Below are 16003 nucleotides of genomic sequence, written 5' to 3'. Positions count from 1 at the left end.
GTGCCTATACCTTGTCCTCAAAGTGGTCTTGGGTACATCACTTTCAATCCTCAACTGGTGATATCCCAATCTAATGTCGATCTTAGAGACTATTGTCACGCCTTGTAGTTGATCAAATAGATCCTCAATCCTAGGCAAGGGGTACTTGTTCTTTATTGTCAGCTTATTCAAATCACAATAGTCTAAGCACATTCTGAGCATTACATTCTTCTTCTTAACGAATAATACCAATGCTCCAAATGGTGACAAATTGGGTCTAATGAACCCAATGTTCAATAACTCTTGCAATTGCGCCTTTAACTCCCTTAACTTCGATGGCGCCATACAATAAGGTGCCTTGTGCATAGGGCCTATTCCCAGCTCCACTTCAATTATAAATTAAATCTCTCAGACTACCACACCCCAAGGTGATGAACTAGGTTGAATAAAGCCCTTTTCTAGTAGTTCTTCTATTTGCTCCTTTAGTTCTTTTAGTTCTAGTGGGGCCATATGATCAGGTGCTTTATGGACGGGGGTTGTAGCATGCTTTAGCCTATGATGAATTATGTTTCTTTACCGGGGGGTAATCTTGGCAAATCGTCAGTGAAAATCTCAGGATATTCTTCAACTATAGGTATCCCCCAAATCTCCTTATTACCTCTATAATCTTTTATCATTAAGGCTAGGTAAGCTGTGGTACCACTAGCAATGTACCTCCGCATTTGCAAAGTTGAAATTAGAGATGGGGTGGCTTTCACAGTCCCTCCCATATGACGGATTTGCACACCTATGGGTGATTTGAAGATAATCTCCTTGTTTTGGCAATCTATCCTAGCACAATATTTGGATAACCATTCCATTCCTAGTATAATGTCAAACCCTAGTTGGTTGAAGACGATCAAATTGGCTTCCATCAATCTCTCTCCCAGGGTTAATGGGCATTTTTTCAACATGTGGGTACAGGTGATCATGCTTCCAATAAGAATTGACACTACCAAAGCTTGAGGTAACATCTAAGTCGGCAGGTTACAAGTGCGTGCAAACCCTATGAACACAAAAGACCTCGTAGTGCTAGAGTCAAACAAAGTGCAAGCCGCATATTCGTATAACGTGATTTTACCTAAGGTGTAATCAACTAATAAGTAATAAGAAACTATTTAAAAAGCTAATTTCTAAAGATGGGTATTTAGGGAAAAATACCGGTGATGACTCTCGTCTCTTCATTTTTGGAAATCTACTTGTTTATCTCTCCAAGGGTGATGGCGTATGCACAAGCTTGGATAGACAGCCTTTGATTGGACCGATTGTTAGGAGCATTCATTCCCCCTTGTGCATTTTGAGGGCATGCCCTCCCGAATCATATGTCCTTACTGATTGCATCAGAAACATACTCTTAAACCTACCCAACACTCTCCACCGTGATTCTTTCCACACTTCTTAGAGGTAACAGGTGGAGTTGGCATAATGCCCTTGCCCTTGTTGGCTCCTTGTATAATCCTTCTCTTGGAATTATTCCCTCCTACAGTGAAGGAAGAAGTCCTCTTTCACTCAAGGTTAATTTGGGTTGCCACACTTCGTTGTTTCACCTTTGTTATCATGGCTACGTTAACCAACTCCTGAAAGTTCTTGATGCAGACTCAGCTTCATAACTCTAACTCCGGGGTTGTAGGCCTCCTTGGAACTTCTAAGGCCTGCATCTTTTCAGTGGCGATCAGATGTAGAGCAAACCTTCAAAACTCCATGAATTTTGCTGCATACTGCTCGACTAAGAGATTACCTTGTACCAAAATGGCAAACTTTTGAGCTTTCTAGGTCTTTATTGATTCAAGGAATAATCGGTTGTCAAATTCCTCCTTAAACCTATCCCAGGTTAAGGCAACAAGATTGCCTAACTCCCTTATCAGCATTTGCCTTTTGGTATCCCACCAGATACCAGCTTCTCCTTGTAGCAAATGCCCTGTGTACTGTACTTTATGTTCCTCTGTATAGCCACTGATCTCGAAGGTCCTGTTGAGATCTAGTAGCCACTTGTTGGCTTTCATGGGTCCTTTAGTTCCCATGAAATTAGGGTATCAGTATATCAAAAATTTCTCATACAAACACCCTCGATTCTCCTACCTTTCAACCTGCAGGTGTTGTTGGTTTTGCCTTAGGATTATCTCCTATTGTTGTTTCATGGTTTCCATCATCTGACAAATTGCATTCGCCAAGTCAAGTCCTCCATCCAAATAGCGATCCTAATCTTAACGAGCATTGGACCCTTCAGGGTTTCTTTCCCTTCTTTCATGTGCCATGCTGCTTTAGTTCTCCTAATCCTATGAGGCAGAGTATCAAATCCAATTCCTGCTACAAGATTCAAGCTTATCCAATCTAAAGATTAAAACCTATACTCTGGCATATTTTTCTTAAGGACATGTGGGTTTACCCAAAGACATAATTGCTCAGATACCACCCTGTGATGCTCCTAATACGTTATGATGATACGATTAAGTATGAATTGCTAATAATGATGAAACGTTATGATGTTTTGCCAGTGAAGTGAAAAATATTCTCTATAAGAAAATGTGTGTCTTAGTTTTTCTGAAAATATTGAGAAATTTGGATGGGAGACATGCATTGACTTTTCTGCATTGTATGCAATTCATATTTATCATTCATCATGCATAATTTATTTTTGTGCACGTTGGTTGTCTAACTTGCTAACATTTCAAGTAAATTTCACTTGTTGTGGACCCACTATCATTCCACTCGGAATGATAAAAGTCATGTCAGGACTTGACAAAGACGGACTAGATGGACCAGTGGATCCAACTTATTATTTAAGAGGAGTCAGATCTCAAGAAAAGACTGGATCTCATCTTGATGTCTACAACTCTAACTCTTCATGCACTATAACACATGAAGCAATTGATCTAGCTTTAGAAAGTGTAGAAAGTACTCTCTCCTCATGGAACCTCCACTACCTAAACTCCTCTCTCTCAAGACAGGAATCTCCCTCCTTAGGAAATGAATGTGACTCAGAGAAGAGTAAAAAAGATTTGATGTGTTGAGGGGAGTGGGGTCAAGATAAAGTGGCTCTGGCTTGACCTGACGTTGCTCGATTGGTTGGCTCGACTCATGCTGATATGGCGTAACTGAGAGAGTCAATCTAAAATGACTTCTAAGCCATATGATGCTAGTCTCTCCCATCCATTGGACAAGGTCATAAGGCTAACGATCCTCATTTGGTAGTGCTCTTCTCATATGGATGTTACCTCTCCCATCATGGTCGAGGATGTGAGTCCTATGATACTCCAGCCTTTCCTAATGAGTCCAAAACGTGTCGATCATACACTCTAGCCATCTCTATCGTTGTTTGACTCTTACCTCCAAAGTGGAGTAGGGATCATATATGTCTGTCGGGCAATCCTACCATTACCGGCCACGGTGCAACTATAATGACAAGAAAGAATGAGGGTCACATGTCAAAATAACATTGGATGCCATGCATGCATGAATGGATGTGAATGCCATGATGTGATACTAAACAATTCACGAGCCAAACAAGGAGGGGTATTTGCTTTTCCCATGTAGCCTCCTCAATATCATGATTCCACCATAAAACATTGACCAACGGAATTTTCCAATTCCAAAGTTCCTTATCCATCTAATTTGTAATCTGAATGGGGATTTCCTTGTAAGTCAAGTCGGGTTGTAGTAAAATATCTTTCGTAGCTACAGTTGTTCGTGTCTGTACCTCAAAACGCTTCTTGAGGGATGATACGGGGAATACATTGTGAATTCCTTGGAATTTAGAGGGAAGATCTAGTCTATAAGTGATTGCTCCTACCCTTTCCAATATCTGAGGGCCCTACATAACTTAGACTTAACTTTTCCTTTTTGCCAAACCAAAAATCTCCTTTCATGGGCGATACTTTAAGGTAGACCCAATCGCCAACTTCGAACTCGAGGTTCCTCCTTCACTGTTCGACATAGCTCTTTTGTCTATCCTGGGTAGCCTTCATCCTTGTCCTTATTATCTAGATTTGATCATTCATTTCTTGAAGAATCTCTCCACCGTAAATCTTTCCTTCTCCTACTTCATCCCAATATAGGGTCGGACGCTTCCAATTTACCGTAGCGTTGATCTTGCTAGGATCGACTGCCACTCATTGGCTTAAGATCACGTGCCCTAAAAATTTTACCTCCTTGTGCCAAAATTCACATTTCCTAAATTTGGTGTACGACCATTGTTCCTTCAGCCTTTCTAGCACCAAATGGAGACGATGCTTGTGTTCTTCTTTGCTCTTTGAGTATATCAATATATCGTCGATGAATTATTTAGCAGCTACGTTTAGTAAGTTTTATAAACGGTGTGCCTCAACGATGGGCATCTCCATGTTATCATTCACCCTTTGAGTATAATATGCCCATATTATCACTTGAGTATTATAAACAGTGGGCACCTTCTGTTCGTGATCTAATAAATCCCCATACGCCTTATGTAGTTTTTAGCAACATGTCCAAATTAGGACTTGGATGTGTGCTCATGCAAGAAGAGCGGGTTGTCACCTAGGCTTCATAGCAACTAAAGAACCATGAGCAAAATTACCCAACCCACAACTTAGAATTAGCCATCGTATCTTTTGCTTCAAAGATTTGGAGGCATTACTTGTATGGCACGAAATGCAAAATCTATACCGATCACAAGAGTCTCAAGTACTTATTCAATCAGCAAAATTTAAATGAGGCTGAGAAGGTGGTTGGAAACCATTAGTGACTACCAATGTGAAATCAAGTATCACCCTGGCAATGCTAACATAGTGGCAAATGCGTTAAGTCAGAAGACGCAAAAGGATGATCCCCTAGATCCCGCCTTGGAAATAGTCCCTTATACACAACATGAGAAGTTTATTGACCAAGGATCTTCTTGCTGATGCATCGATCCCTTATAGCAATACAAAAAATTGTACTTACAGAATTGGAAGAAGTGAGGAGGTGACAGATGGAGGATCCCAAATGGTCAGAAATCAAGCATAAGGTAGCAAAGGAGAGACCTAATGGTTTCACTCTTAAGGACAATGGATTGTTGTATTACCAAGACTAAAAGGTGATTTCAACTAATCAAAAAATCAGAGATAATATATTAAGAGAAATGCATTAGACTCCATATACGACTCATCCAGGAAGCACAAGGATGTATCAAGATCTAAGGCAACACTTTCGGTGGGAAGGCTTGAAGAAGGATGGAGCAGATTATGTTAATAAGTGCTCTGTCTACACAATAGTGAATGCAAAACATGAAAGAACCGCTGGTGAATTACAGCCACTTCCAATGCCATAATGGAAATGAGAAGACATATCTATGGATTTTATAGTCGGACTACCAAAAACATCAAGAGGAAACAACTCTATTTGGGTCATTGTCGATCGCTTAAAAAAAGTGCTCACTTTTTGCTAGTGAAAAATATTGACCCTATGGATAAATTAACTCAATTGTTTGTTTCAGAAAGAGTACGATTACATGGAGTTTCAAAATTGTCCGCATCAGATAGAGACACGCATTTTACTGTTTGTTTTTTGCAAGGCCTTCAAGATGCTTTAGACACCAAGTTGAAATTCAGTAGTGCCTATCACCCTAAGACTTTTGGCAAACTGAATGAACAATTCAGACTTTGGAAGACATGATAAGGGCATGGGTCTTGCAAGAAAAGGACGATTGGGAGAGACTTTTACTATTGATTGAGTTTGCATATAATAATAGCTTACAGGCCACCATTCAAATGGCACCTTATGAAGCTTTATCGGAAGGAAATGTAGATCCCCCCTATATTGGGATGAAGTAGGAGAAGGAAAGATTTTTGGTGCAGAGATTCTTCAAGAGATGAAGGATCAAGTCTAGATAATAAAGACAAGGATGAACGCTGCCCAAGATAGACAAAAGAGCTAAGCCGAATGTTGAAGGAGGAAACTCGAGCTCGAAGTTGGCGATTGGGTCTACCTCAAAGTATCGCTCCTGAAAGGATTTTTTCGGTTTGAAAGAAAGGGGAAGTTAAGTCCAAGATACATGGGACCCTATGAGATATTTGAAAGGGTAGGAGCAGTAGCTTATAAACTAGATCTTCCCACCAAATTCCAAGGAATTCACAATGTATTCCCTCAAGAAGAGTTTCGAGGTATAGACACCAACAGTTGTAGCTACGAAAGATATTTTACTACAACCCGACTTGACTTACGAGGAAATCCCCATTCATATTACAGACTGGAAGGATAAGGAACTTCAAAATTAGAAATTCTATTGATCAAGATTTTATGGTGAAACTACAATATTGAAGAGGCTATGTGGGAAAAGGAAGCCCGCATGAGAAGAAAATACCCATACTTGTTTGGCTTATGAATTGTTTGGCATCACATCATGGTATTCGCATCCATTCATGCATGAATGACATCCATTCTTATTTCACTGTGTGACCCGCATTCTTTCTTGTCATTACAGCTGCACCATGGTCGGCAATGGTAGGATTGCCTGACAGAAATATATGACCCCTAGTCAACTTCGGAGGCTGAGAGCCAAGCAGCAACAAAGATTACTAGAGCGTATGATCGACACATTTTGGACTCATCAAGAGAGGCTAGAGTATCATAGGACTCACATCCTCAACCATGATGGGAGAGGTAACATCCATATGAGGAAAGCTCTGCCACATGAGAAACATTAGCCTTTTTGTGACTCACCCAACTCCTACATATTGACATGCAGAAATCGAGACGTCAGGATGATGACAACACGGGTCACACACCCCATCGACAAGTGCTAAGTGTGTACACATGTAACATGTGTAAGACAAAAGACGCAGCGATTAGTTAAAGTCAACCAATCAAGTACCATAATTGTTAAATACAAATTCGTTTGAATACAAGCATTTCAAAAAGTAATATAGTTATCCAAATAAAAATATAATAAAGCCAAAATACAATAACCAAAATCCCGGTTCATGAGAAAGTGATCCCAGATCACTCCTCCGGCAGAGCCTCATCCTCAGGTTCTACTTCATCATCTACATCAAAATCACGATACCATGAAATAATACCGCGGAGTATCGAATACCATCAGATTGTGAATCTTAGTAAGTAACAACCCAAACAACCTAAAAGATAAAAATGTATTAATGCAACCAACAAATATGCGTGCATATGATAAATTATGCATGATACCCAAAACATCATTTTTCCCGAAAATGATTATTTTTCAACACAAGCCAAAATCCCATTTGGCCCAAAAATCAAGTCCATTAAAATAACCTCCACCTTGTTCTCAAAAAAGGGTCCACCAAACTGCCATTTTTCCAAAAAATAACCCATTATCCATTTTTACCAAATGCACTATGATCTCCCCTAAGGACCATCCGCACACCCTGCCTCCCTTCGTCACATCATGGTAACGACCGTGCGTAATTTCGTAATGAGTGATGTCCAGTTCTACGCCCAGCGCATTTGTGGCCAAGCATCCCCTAGCCCTCGCCAGTAGAGGGACCCCAAAGTTGACACGAAAGCATTACCATCCTATCCGATCTTGTTGTTGCCCAGCGACAACCCAGGGGACATCACTTAGTATATTCTACTCCCGAATGACCAGAAGAACTCCACCAAGATAATACCCCATCTCGGCTTGGGGTAGTGATACACACGCACCCAAAACCCATTTCTCACATGAAAATCCAATTTTCAAATATACACATAAGCATGCATGCAATTATGTGAAAATCCAATTTTCATTTACAAACATAAACATGCATACAATTATGCAATGTATCTGATACGACACAAATATTCAACAACCACCAAATCCTAGCATAATTGAATCACACAAACAATTCCATCCTCCAATCCAACCGACCCCCAAACTCTTCGGATTCAATCCGACACAACCAACCAAATCACAATGAATATGACTTAGCTCAAAAAGTATTTGAAAAATTACTTACAGTGTTAAAAGGCACTTTCTGAAATATCAAGCACCCAAGCACTGGTTTAACGCCAAAAGTGAGCTTGAATTAAAATCACCAAAAATCACAATTTTTGGGACGAAAAAGGGTTTCGAAAACAAGGAAATTTGAAGGGAAGTTTTTGAAATAAAAAGGGCTAATCAACAAGGTAAATAACTAGGAGATGATGGCTAGAAAACTGAGATTCACGGTAAGGCAAAAATCAACAAGAACACAAAATGAAACTCATGGTTAAGGGCCCAAAACAGGGCACGACAAAGGTTAAAAATAGAGCACGAAAGATCCAAAAAAATGAAAATGCAAGGGAATAAATCATAAGCATGAACCATGAAAATACTAAGGAAAAATTAGAGAGAAACAGAGCATGGAAAGGGGCTAGCGATCGGATTGAGTAGTAGGAGATGAAAGAAGAAAAGAGATGAAGGAGGAGAAGCTACAGATGAAAAAATTGAAAATAAAATGAAGAGGAAGAAGGAGGCAGTGGCATGGCATAGTAGAGGAGAAGAAGAAGAAAGAAGCAGAAAATTAAAATGGAGGGAGGAGATGAAAGTTACGGCAATGAGAAATAGGGAAGAAGAAACTGAAACGAAAATGAGAAGAAGCAGCAATAGCAATAGCTCACGTCAACCCATGAAAAAATAGAGGAAAGAAAGAAATGAAAATGAAGAAAGGGAAGTGGTAGGCATAGGGGAGAAGAAAGAAGAAGAAGCCCTAAGGGCTTGACCGAAACGACGCTGTATGAGGGGGAAAAGGGGCTGGGTCTTGAAGGCAACGGGTTGGGCTTGAAAATGAAGGAGCTTGGCCCAAAATCAAAGAACAAACCCACTAGAAACAAACCCAACCGAAAATAAAAGGTCCAACAAAGGAAAAACGCACAATAAAAATAAATAAAGGCCAAATAAAAACACTACAACTAAACATTAATAAAATAAAATAATTAAAGCCCAATAATAAAATAATTTACACTAGAGAGTAATTTAAATGCAAAACAATAATTAATATCAAGAAAGTCCATCAAAATAAATTTCACAATTTAAAAATCATAAAATAATCCAATGAGAAATGCCATAAATTTAAAACAAGAGAACCAATATTTATAATAATTTAAATAATCATTCAATAAAAATACACGTAAATACGGGGTATCACACTTATGACCCCCTCCACTAGATAGGAGAGACTAGGATCAGATGGTTTAGATGCCGTATTAGATCGACTCTCTCAGTTACACCAGATTAGCCTGAGTAGAGCCAAGCAACCGAGCAGCGTCAGGTCGAGACAAAGCCGCTTTATCCTGGCCCCACTCCCCTCGACACATCAGATCTTTCTAACTCTTATTCGAGTCCCGTTCATTTCCGTGAGGAGGGAGATACGTGGGTTGAGAGCGAGGAGCTTAGGTAGTGGATGGTGAGGTTAGAGGGAGGATGAGTTTTATTACCAATTTTAATAATTAATGACACTACGTACCAAAATCTAAATAAGACTAACTATTTCCAATGATAAAATAATAAAATAATATAATAATATAAAAAAAACATTTAAAACCTAAAATCATAAGGTTAAACTAAGGGCGTTTAAGGATTAAATCCAGATATGATCAATATTGGGGGATGTTAAGAAAACAAACATATTATTATTTGTTGCTGCAATTCTTCATCCTCGATATAAGTTGTCGGGTTGTTGAATGGTAGGTCTATGAGGATTAAATCCAAATATGATCAATATTGGGAGATATTAAGAAAATAAACATATTATTATTTTTTACTGCGATTCTTCATCCTCGATATAAGTTGGTTATTATAGAGTTTTGGATTAGGGATGTCCTCAATAGTGAGAAGGTTGATCAGTTCATTAGAAAGCTGAAGAATAATATTGAAGCCATATATTGCCATTACAACAACAGTGATCAATCTTCAAGCGCAGGTGGGAGGTCCTCAAGATTAGCAGGGATCAAGGAGTATTATGTAATGTAAATTTGAGATTGAACGATACTATATGGAATATGTCAAGGCAACTAGTGATGCATTTCATATCTTAACTTAGTGGAAAGTTAATTCCCCAAATTTCCAATCCTTTCTCGAGTAGTCCAGGATATGTTGGTCGGTCCTATCACTATGGTTGCCTCTTAGTCGGTATTTAGCATCGGAGGTCACGTGTTGGATGCTTATCAAAGTTCATTGGCTTCAAGAATTGTGGAGGCCCTTATCTACACACATAATTGGCTAAAGTCAAAGCCTATTGGACTAGATAGTATTGATGATGCCGAGGGCTATAGGCTTGAGTCAGTAAATTAAGGCTTTTAGCCAAGATTTTTAAATGACTAGTTAGATATTTCTATTGCTTTAATTCTCTGACTTATAATTTTTATTATTTTGTAGATTTATGTGTGAACGCCAATAGACTCACTTTGAGACCCAACAACGATATTGGAAAAACAAACCCAAGAAAGCCAAACTCAAGTCTATAAATGGAGAATCTAGACCAGTTGAGAACTTGTTTCAAGAACCTAGATTATATTAAAATCTAGACCCGTTGAAAAACTCGTCTCAAGAATCCAGATTACAAAAAAAGAACGCCACAAAGGTTGTGATTTACCTTTGATAAGTTCAAACATTCAATCAAGAATAAGATGAGATAAACTCAACTCACAATGAATAAAAAATTTCAATAAATGTCTAACCTCGTCAAATGAGGCTACAAGTGGTTTAAATAAACAATCCCTAAAAACCTTAGGCCTTGTTTGTTTAGCCAAAACTAAAAATCTCATCTCATCTCATCTCAACTCATCATTACACCTTTTTCAAATCCCAATACAAAATATAATAAATAATCTAACTTTTTCAAATCCCAATACAAAATTAATATTCAAAAATTATATTATAACAATATTTTATTTATTATTATTTAAAACATCTCATCTCATCTCATCTGTGTAACCAAGCGGAGCCTTAGTTGTCGCGGTACTGTAGCTTGAATAGTGTCAAGCTACAGTAACTTCTAAAACCCTAGTTTAAATAAAATAATAACTTTCCAAATAAGCTCTTGGCTACAAGGCCTTCCCAAAAATCCTAGTTCATTAGAAATAAGACGTGTGGGCTGGACATCTCCCAAGCCTATTTATTCTAGATTAATTCCTATGACTAATAAGTAAGCCATTTTAATAAAATAAATAAGTTCATGGCCTTCAATAATAATAGGCTCAAGTCGTGTCTTCCATAACAATAGGCTCTTGCTAGACTCGTCCCAAGTGGATTCTACCCATCTTTGTATAGCTTTCTTGATCTTCTTAGCTCTCAATCTTGTGATTGCACTATCTGAAATTTGTAAAGGATCTCTAAGACTTGATCCACCTTGGGGCTCATCATATTAGTATTATCTTTTTAGTTAAGTAGTGTAATGTATAGTTTTGTTTAATTTTCAAAACAATGCAATATAATTATTTTGGAGTTGTTACTTGGTGCCTGGTGGGAACTATGCTTTTGGATGCTTTTGGAGTTGGAGTTCGTTAATTGATTAATTTAATTATGAAACTTGTAACTTTGAATGTTTGTGGTTTCCCTGGTTTGTAAATTCAAATTTTGGTTGTTAATTAATTTGATGGAATTGGGGAAGGGAGTTGTAACTTGTAACCTTGTAATATCCATTTACTACTACAAATACTCATTAGTGAATGATAGTGTGTTTTGGTATGATGTTTGCACTTTGCAAGGGTGTGCATTAAGATTTTGTGTTGCATGATTGATTTTTTCTTTTTATTTTTTATTTATGTTTATGATTCTATTATCTATATTCGATTATTTGCCTTTTTATTATAGAGGGAAACAGGTTAATATAATTTATATTTTTATTGATGATGATGATGTCTTTACATTTACATTATGGATTTCAGTGTTATGTTTCCTTATTTGTTTGTTGGTTCTAATAACAATCATCTATTATTAAATTATTATTGTTTGTTGGTTCTAATAACAATCATCTATTATTAAATTATTATTGTTTGTTGGTTCTAATAACAATCATCTATTATTAAATTATTATTGTTTGTTGGTTCTATAAATCATCCCAAATAGTCATCCAATTTTTTTTCTCTTTTGTGGGGTTTCCGAGTTTATTAGTTTAAATTGACGTGATATGTAGTAAATTCATAATAGATGATTTTTTTTTTTTTTTATTAGGTCTAAAAGAGCCCATCATTTTATTGAAGTTCTTTTTAGTTTCTTTTGGGCCTAGCTTGAAACACTAGCTCATTAGACTGGGACTCTGCAACTCCAATAAGAGCCTAAGTCCGCTCTTAAGCAGAGTAGGAGTTGGCACTTAACATGGCCTCCAACTTTAGTCGGAGCTAGAGGTTGGAGTTGGCCGATCCGACTTCGTTAAAGTTGGAGCTCATCCCTATTATCACTTAGCGTCAAATCAGAGGATGTCACTTCATTATTACATGCTCCTAAGTGACCAGCTCTACCTAGATATATAATGCCCTATCTCAGCTTGGGTCGCATGACACACACTCCAATCCGTTAAAATGTTCAACACTCCATTAAAAACTCCATCACAAAGCCAAAATATAACACTGTAAGGATGCACAAAATCCACGGACAATATATGGGAAAAATCATCCCAAAACATAATGTGGGGGTAAAGCGATGAAACCACATGAATAACCTTTGTATGAGTATTGAAAATGCAAAACAACATGCAGAGTAGAATAACATGATAACGAGGTATGAGATAATGAGACCCTTTTTTCGGGAAATCAATACGTTAGCTTTATACTTTGTCCTGTACCAGAAGCTCAGCCAATGAGAGATGAACTCCTCAAGCGGGGTTGGTCCTCCAGTCTATCACTTGGTGAATGTCACACATGCAATGATAAAGCCTGTACGCATGGTACGATTCTGGACAATTGATCGGATTAAGTCACTCCGAGCATACCCAAAATTCTTCCTCTAGTTTATATCTAAGCACAGGGAGTGTGGTCCGAGCACTTGCCCCTAGACTCATAGCGAGGTGGGGAATGAGTTATGGCAGCCGTTTATACCTGTATCGCTTTGCTCGTTACTTGCATTTCACTCAATTTGATTGACACCTTGCTCGTCTAGTGCCATGCCTCCGTATCCTTTGCTGCCGGCCCCAGTGCTACGCTCGCTCACTTTAATCACCCAATACTCTGCTCGTCCAATGCCACGTTTGCTTAAGACTTTGCCCATCTTGAGCTTTGCCTCTAACCTTATTATATGTAAGAATAACAATGGAAGCAAAAGGGAACGAGTGAAAACAGAGGAAAAATGCTTACTACCTTAATTTCATAAAAGTTCATTTTTGTTGTTTACACTGTATTGCTGCTGCTTTATACTAAAAATGGATAGATAGAATGCTAACCAACTTGAGAATATTCGTACTAGCTACAGTCTGTACACCTGCAGACTAACTAATTCTAAATTTATATAAATGTACATTACAGTTCATCTAGAAGAAGGACAACTTAGTAAATTATGTACAGACTTATTACAAAAGACAAGTTTATTCGATGGAGGGTGTGACTGCATATCAGGATCACTGATCTTATCATGATCAGTTGCATCCATGTGATCTGATTTCTTAGGAGACCTGATGCCATGTTGCTCTAATACCCTCCAACAAGATGGAGAATAGAGGTTGACTATTCTCGTCTTAGAGAGATGTGAGAAAAGAATACAGGAAGGTAAAGACTTAGTAAAAATGTCAGCAAGCTGTGAGTTGGTGTGAACATGAGCAGTCTTGTTGCTACCTTCTTGTATTTTATCTCCGATAAGATGACAATCCACTTCAATGTGTTTTGTCCTCTCATGAAAAACTGGATTGGCTGCTAAATGTAGAGTAGCTTGGTTGTCACAAAAAAATGTTCTCTTATGAAAAAATGTTCAACTGCTTGTGGATGAGGAATGGAGAGATCAGCGAATAGCTGATGCAGCCAAGTGAGTTCAGTAGAAATATATGCCATTGCACGATATTCTGCTTCAACCGAAAACCTTGAGACAACTATTTGTTTCTTGGATCTCTATAAAATGAGAAAATGGCCTAAGAAGATACAAAAACTAGTGACTGATTTGCGTGTGTCTGGGCAAGAAGCCCAATCTGAATCACAGTAGCCTCTAAGTTAAAGTGGGGAACTTGAAGAAAGAAGGATGCCTTGACCAGGTGCATTTTTTAGGTATCTCTGTACTTTGTGGGCTGCAGCAAGGTAGGAGGTGGAAGGGTGATCCATAAATTGACTTAGGACTTGGATGGGGTAACTAATATCAGGTCTGGTTAATGTGAGGTAAAGCAATCTACCAATGAGTTGTTTGTAGGAGGTAGGATCAGCTAGGGGTGTCCCTGATGACTTGCTCAATTTGTGGTTTTGGTCCATTGGGAGCTTTAAAGGTTTACAAGCTAGATTGCCTAAGTCAGCAAGAATATCTAGAGTGTATTTCCTTTGACAGAGGTGAATTCCATTCGGTGATCGAGTAACCTCAATGCCAAGGAAGTATCTCAAGGTTCCAAGGTCTTTTATTCTAAAATGTGTATTCAAAAAAGTCTTGAGAATTGAAATGGATCCAAGGGAATTGCTTGCAACTATAATGTCATCAACATAGACAAGTAGTGTAGTAAAAGTAGTAGGGGTTATGCAAGTAAATAGGCTGTAATCAGCCTTGGATTGAGTGAAATCAAAGGCAACCAAGGAAGTGGAAAATTTATCATACCACTGGCATGAGGCCTGTTTGAGGCCATAGAGACTTTTGTTGAGCTTGCAGAGTTGGTCAAATTGTCCTTTGGTGTAGCCAGGTGACTTCTTCATGTAGATTTCTTCATTGAGCTCTCCATTAAGGAAGGCATTGTTAACATGAAATTGGTAGAGATGCCATCCTTTAATTGCAGCTAAGGCAATGATGGTTCTAATAGTGACAATCTTCACTACAGGTGAAAATGTTTCACGATAATCCACCCCTTCTTGTTGGGTGAAACCCTTAGCTACTAGTCTTGCTTTCTTCCTCCCAATAGTATCATTGGAGTGGTACTTGGTTTTATAGACAAATTTGCATGCAATGGGGGTTTTGTCAGGGGGTAATTTGTGAGGGTCCATGTATTGTTGAGCTCTAAAGCTTCAATTTCAGTATCTATTGCCTTACACCAATCGGGGTCTTTGGTAGCTTGTGTGTAAGTGTGTGGATCATTAGTGGAAGAGATGGTAGCAGAAAATAAAGAAAATTTAGGAGACAAGTTATGATAAGAAATGGAGGAAGCTAAAGGAAAAGAAATACCTAATGGAGCTGAAGCCATGTTCACTGATTGAGGGGATGAGATGAAAGTTGCTTGCTGGCAATGGAAGTCCTGCAGGTATTGAGGAGATTTTCTGGTTCGAGTGGATCTTCTAATAGGAATAGGAGAGGAAGGTCCTGTTGTTGATGGAATGAAAGGATTGGAAGAAGTTGGTATGGAAAAGTCTGTGGGTGTGGATGATGAGGAATCTATTTATGATGTAAGTGGCAAAGAGGTGTTGTATGGTGGGCGAGAATGTGAAATAGAAGGAAAAGGAGTTTGAGGGAGGGTGGCAGAAGATGGTAATTGATAAGATGGAGTTTGAGGAAGGGTGGGAGAAGATGGTATTTGAGAAGATGGAGTGGAGTCATGTTGATGGAAGGGAAATACATGCTTATGAAAAGTAACATCTCGAGAGATGAAAACTGAGTTTGTGTTTAAATCAAGCAGCTTATATACCCCTTTAACCCAAAGGGGTAACCAAGAAAGACACAATGCCTACCTCTAGGATCAAATTTTTGTCTATTTTGAGAAATGAAAGAGGCAAAATAGAGGCAGCCTAAGATTCTCATGTGAGAATATGTAGGAGGTTTGTTGAAAAGGATCTCAAAAGATGTTTTATTAAAGAGTAAAGGAGTGGGAATTTGATTAATTATGTAAGCTGCTATGAGAATACAATCATTCCAGTACAAGTGGGGAAGATTAGATTGAATTTTAAGCGCTCGAGCTATGTTCAAAAGGTGTTGGTGCTTCCTTTCTGC

The sequence above is a fragment of the Carya illinoinensis genome, chromosome 16, assembly GCF_018687715.1.
Source record: "Carya illinoinensis cultivar Pawnee chromosome 16, C.illinoinensisPawnee_v1, whole genome shotgun sequence".
Lineage (NCBI taxonomy): Eukaryota > Viridiplantae > Streptophyta > Magnoliopsida > Fagales > Juglandaceae > Carya > Carya illinoinensis.
This window is presented reverse-complemented; position numbering follows the sequence as displayed.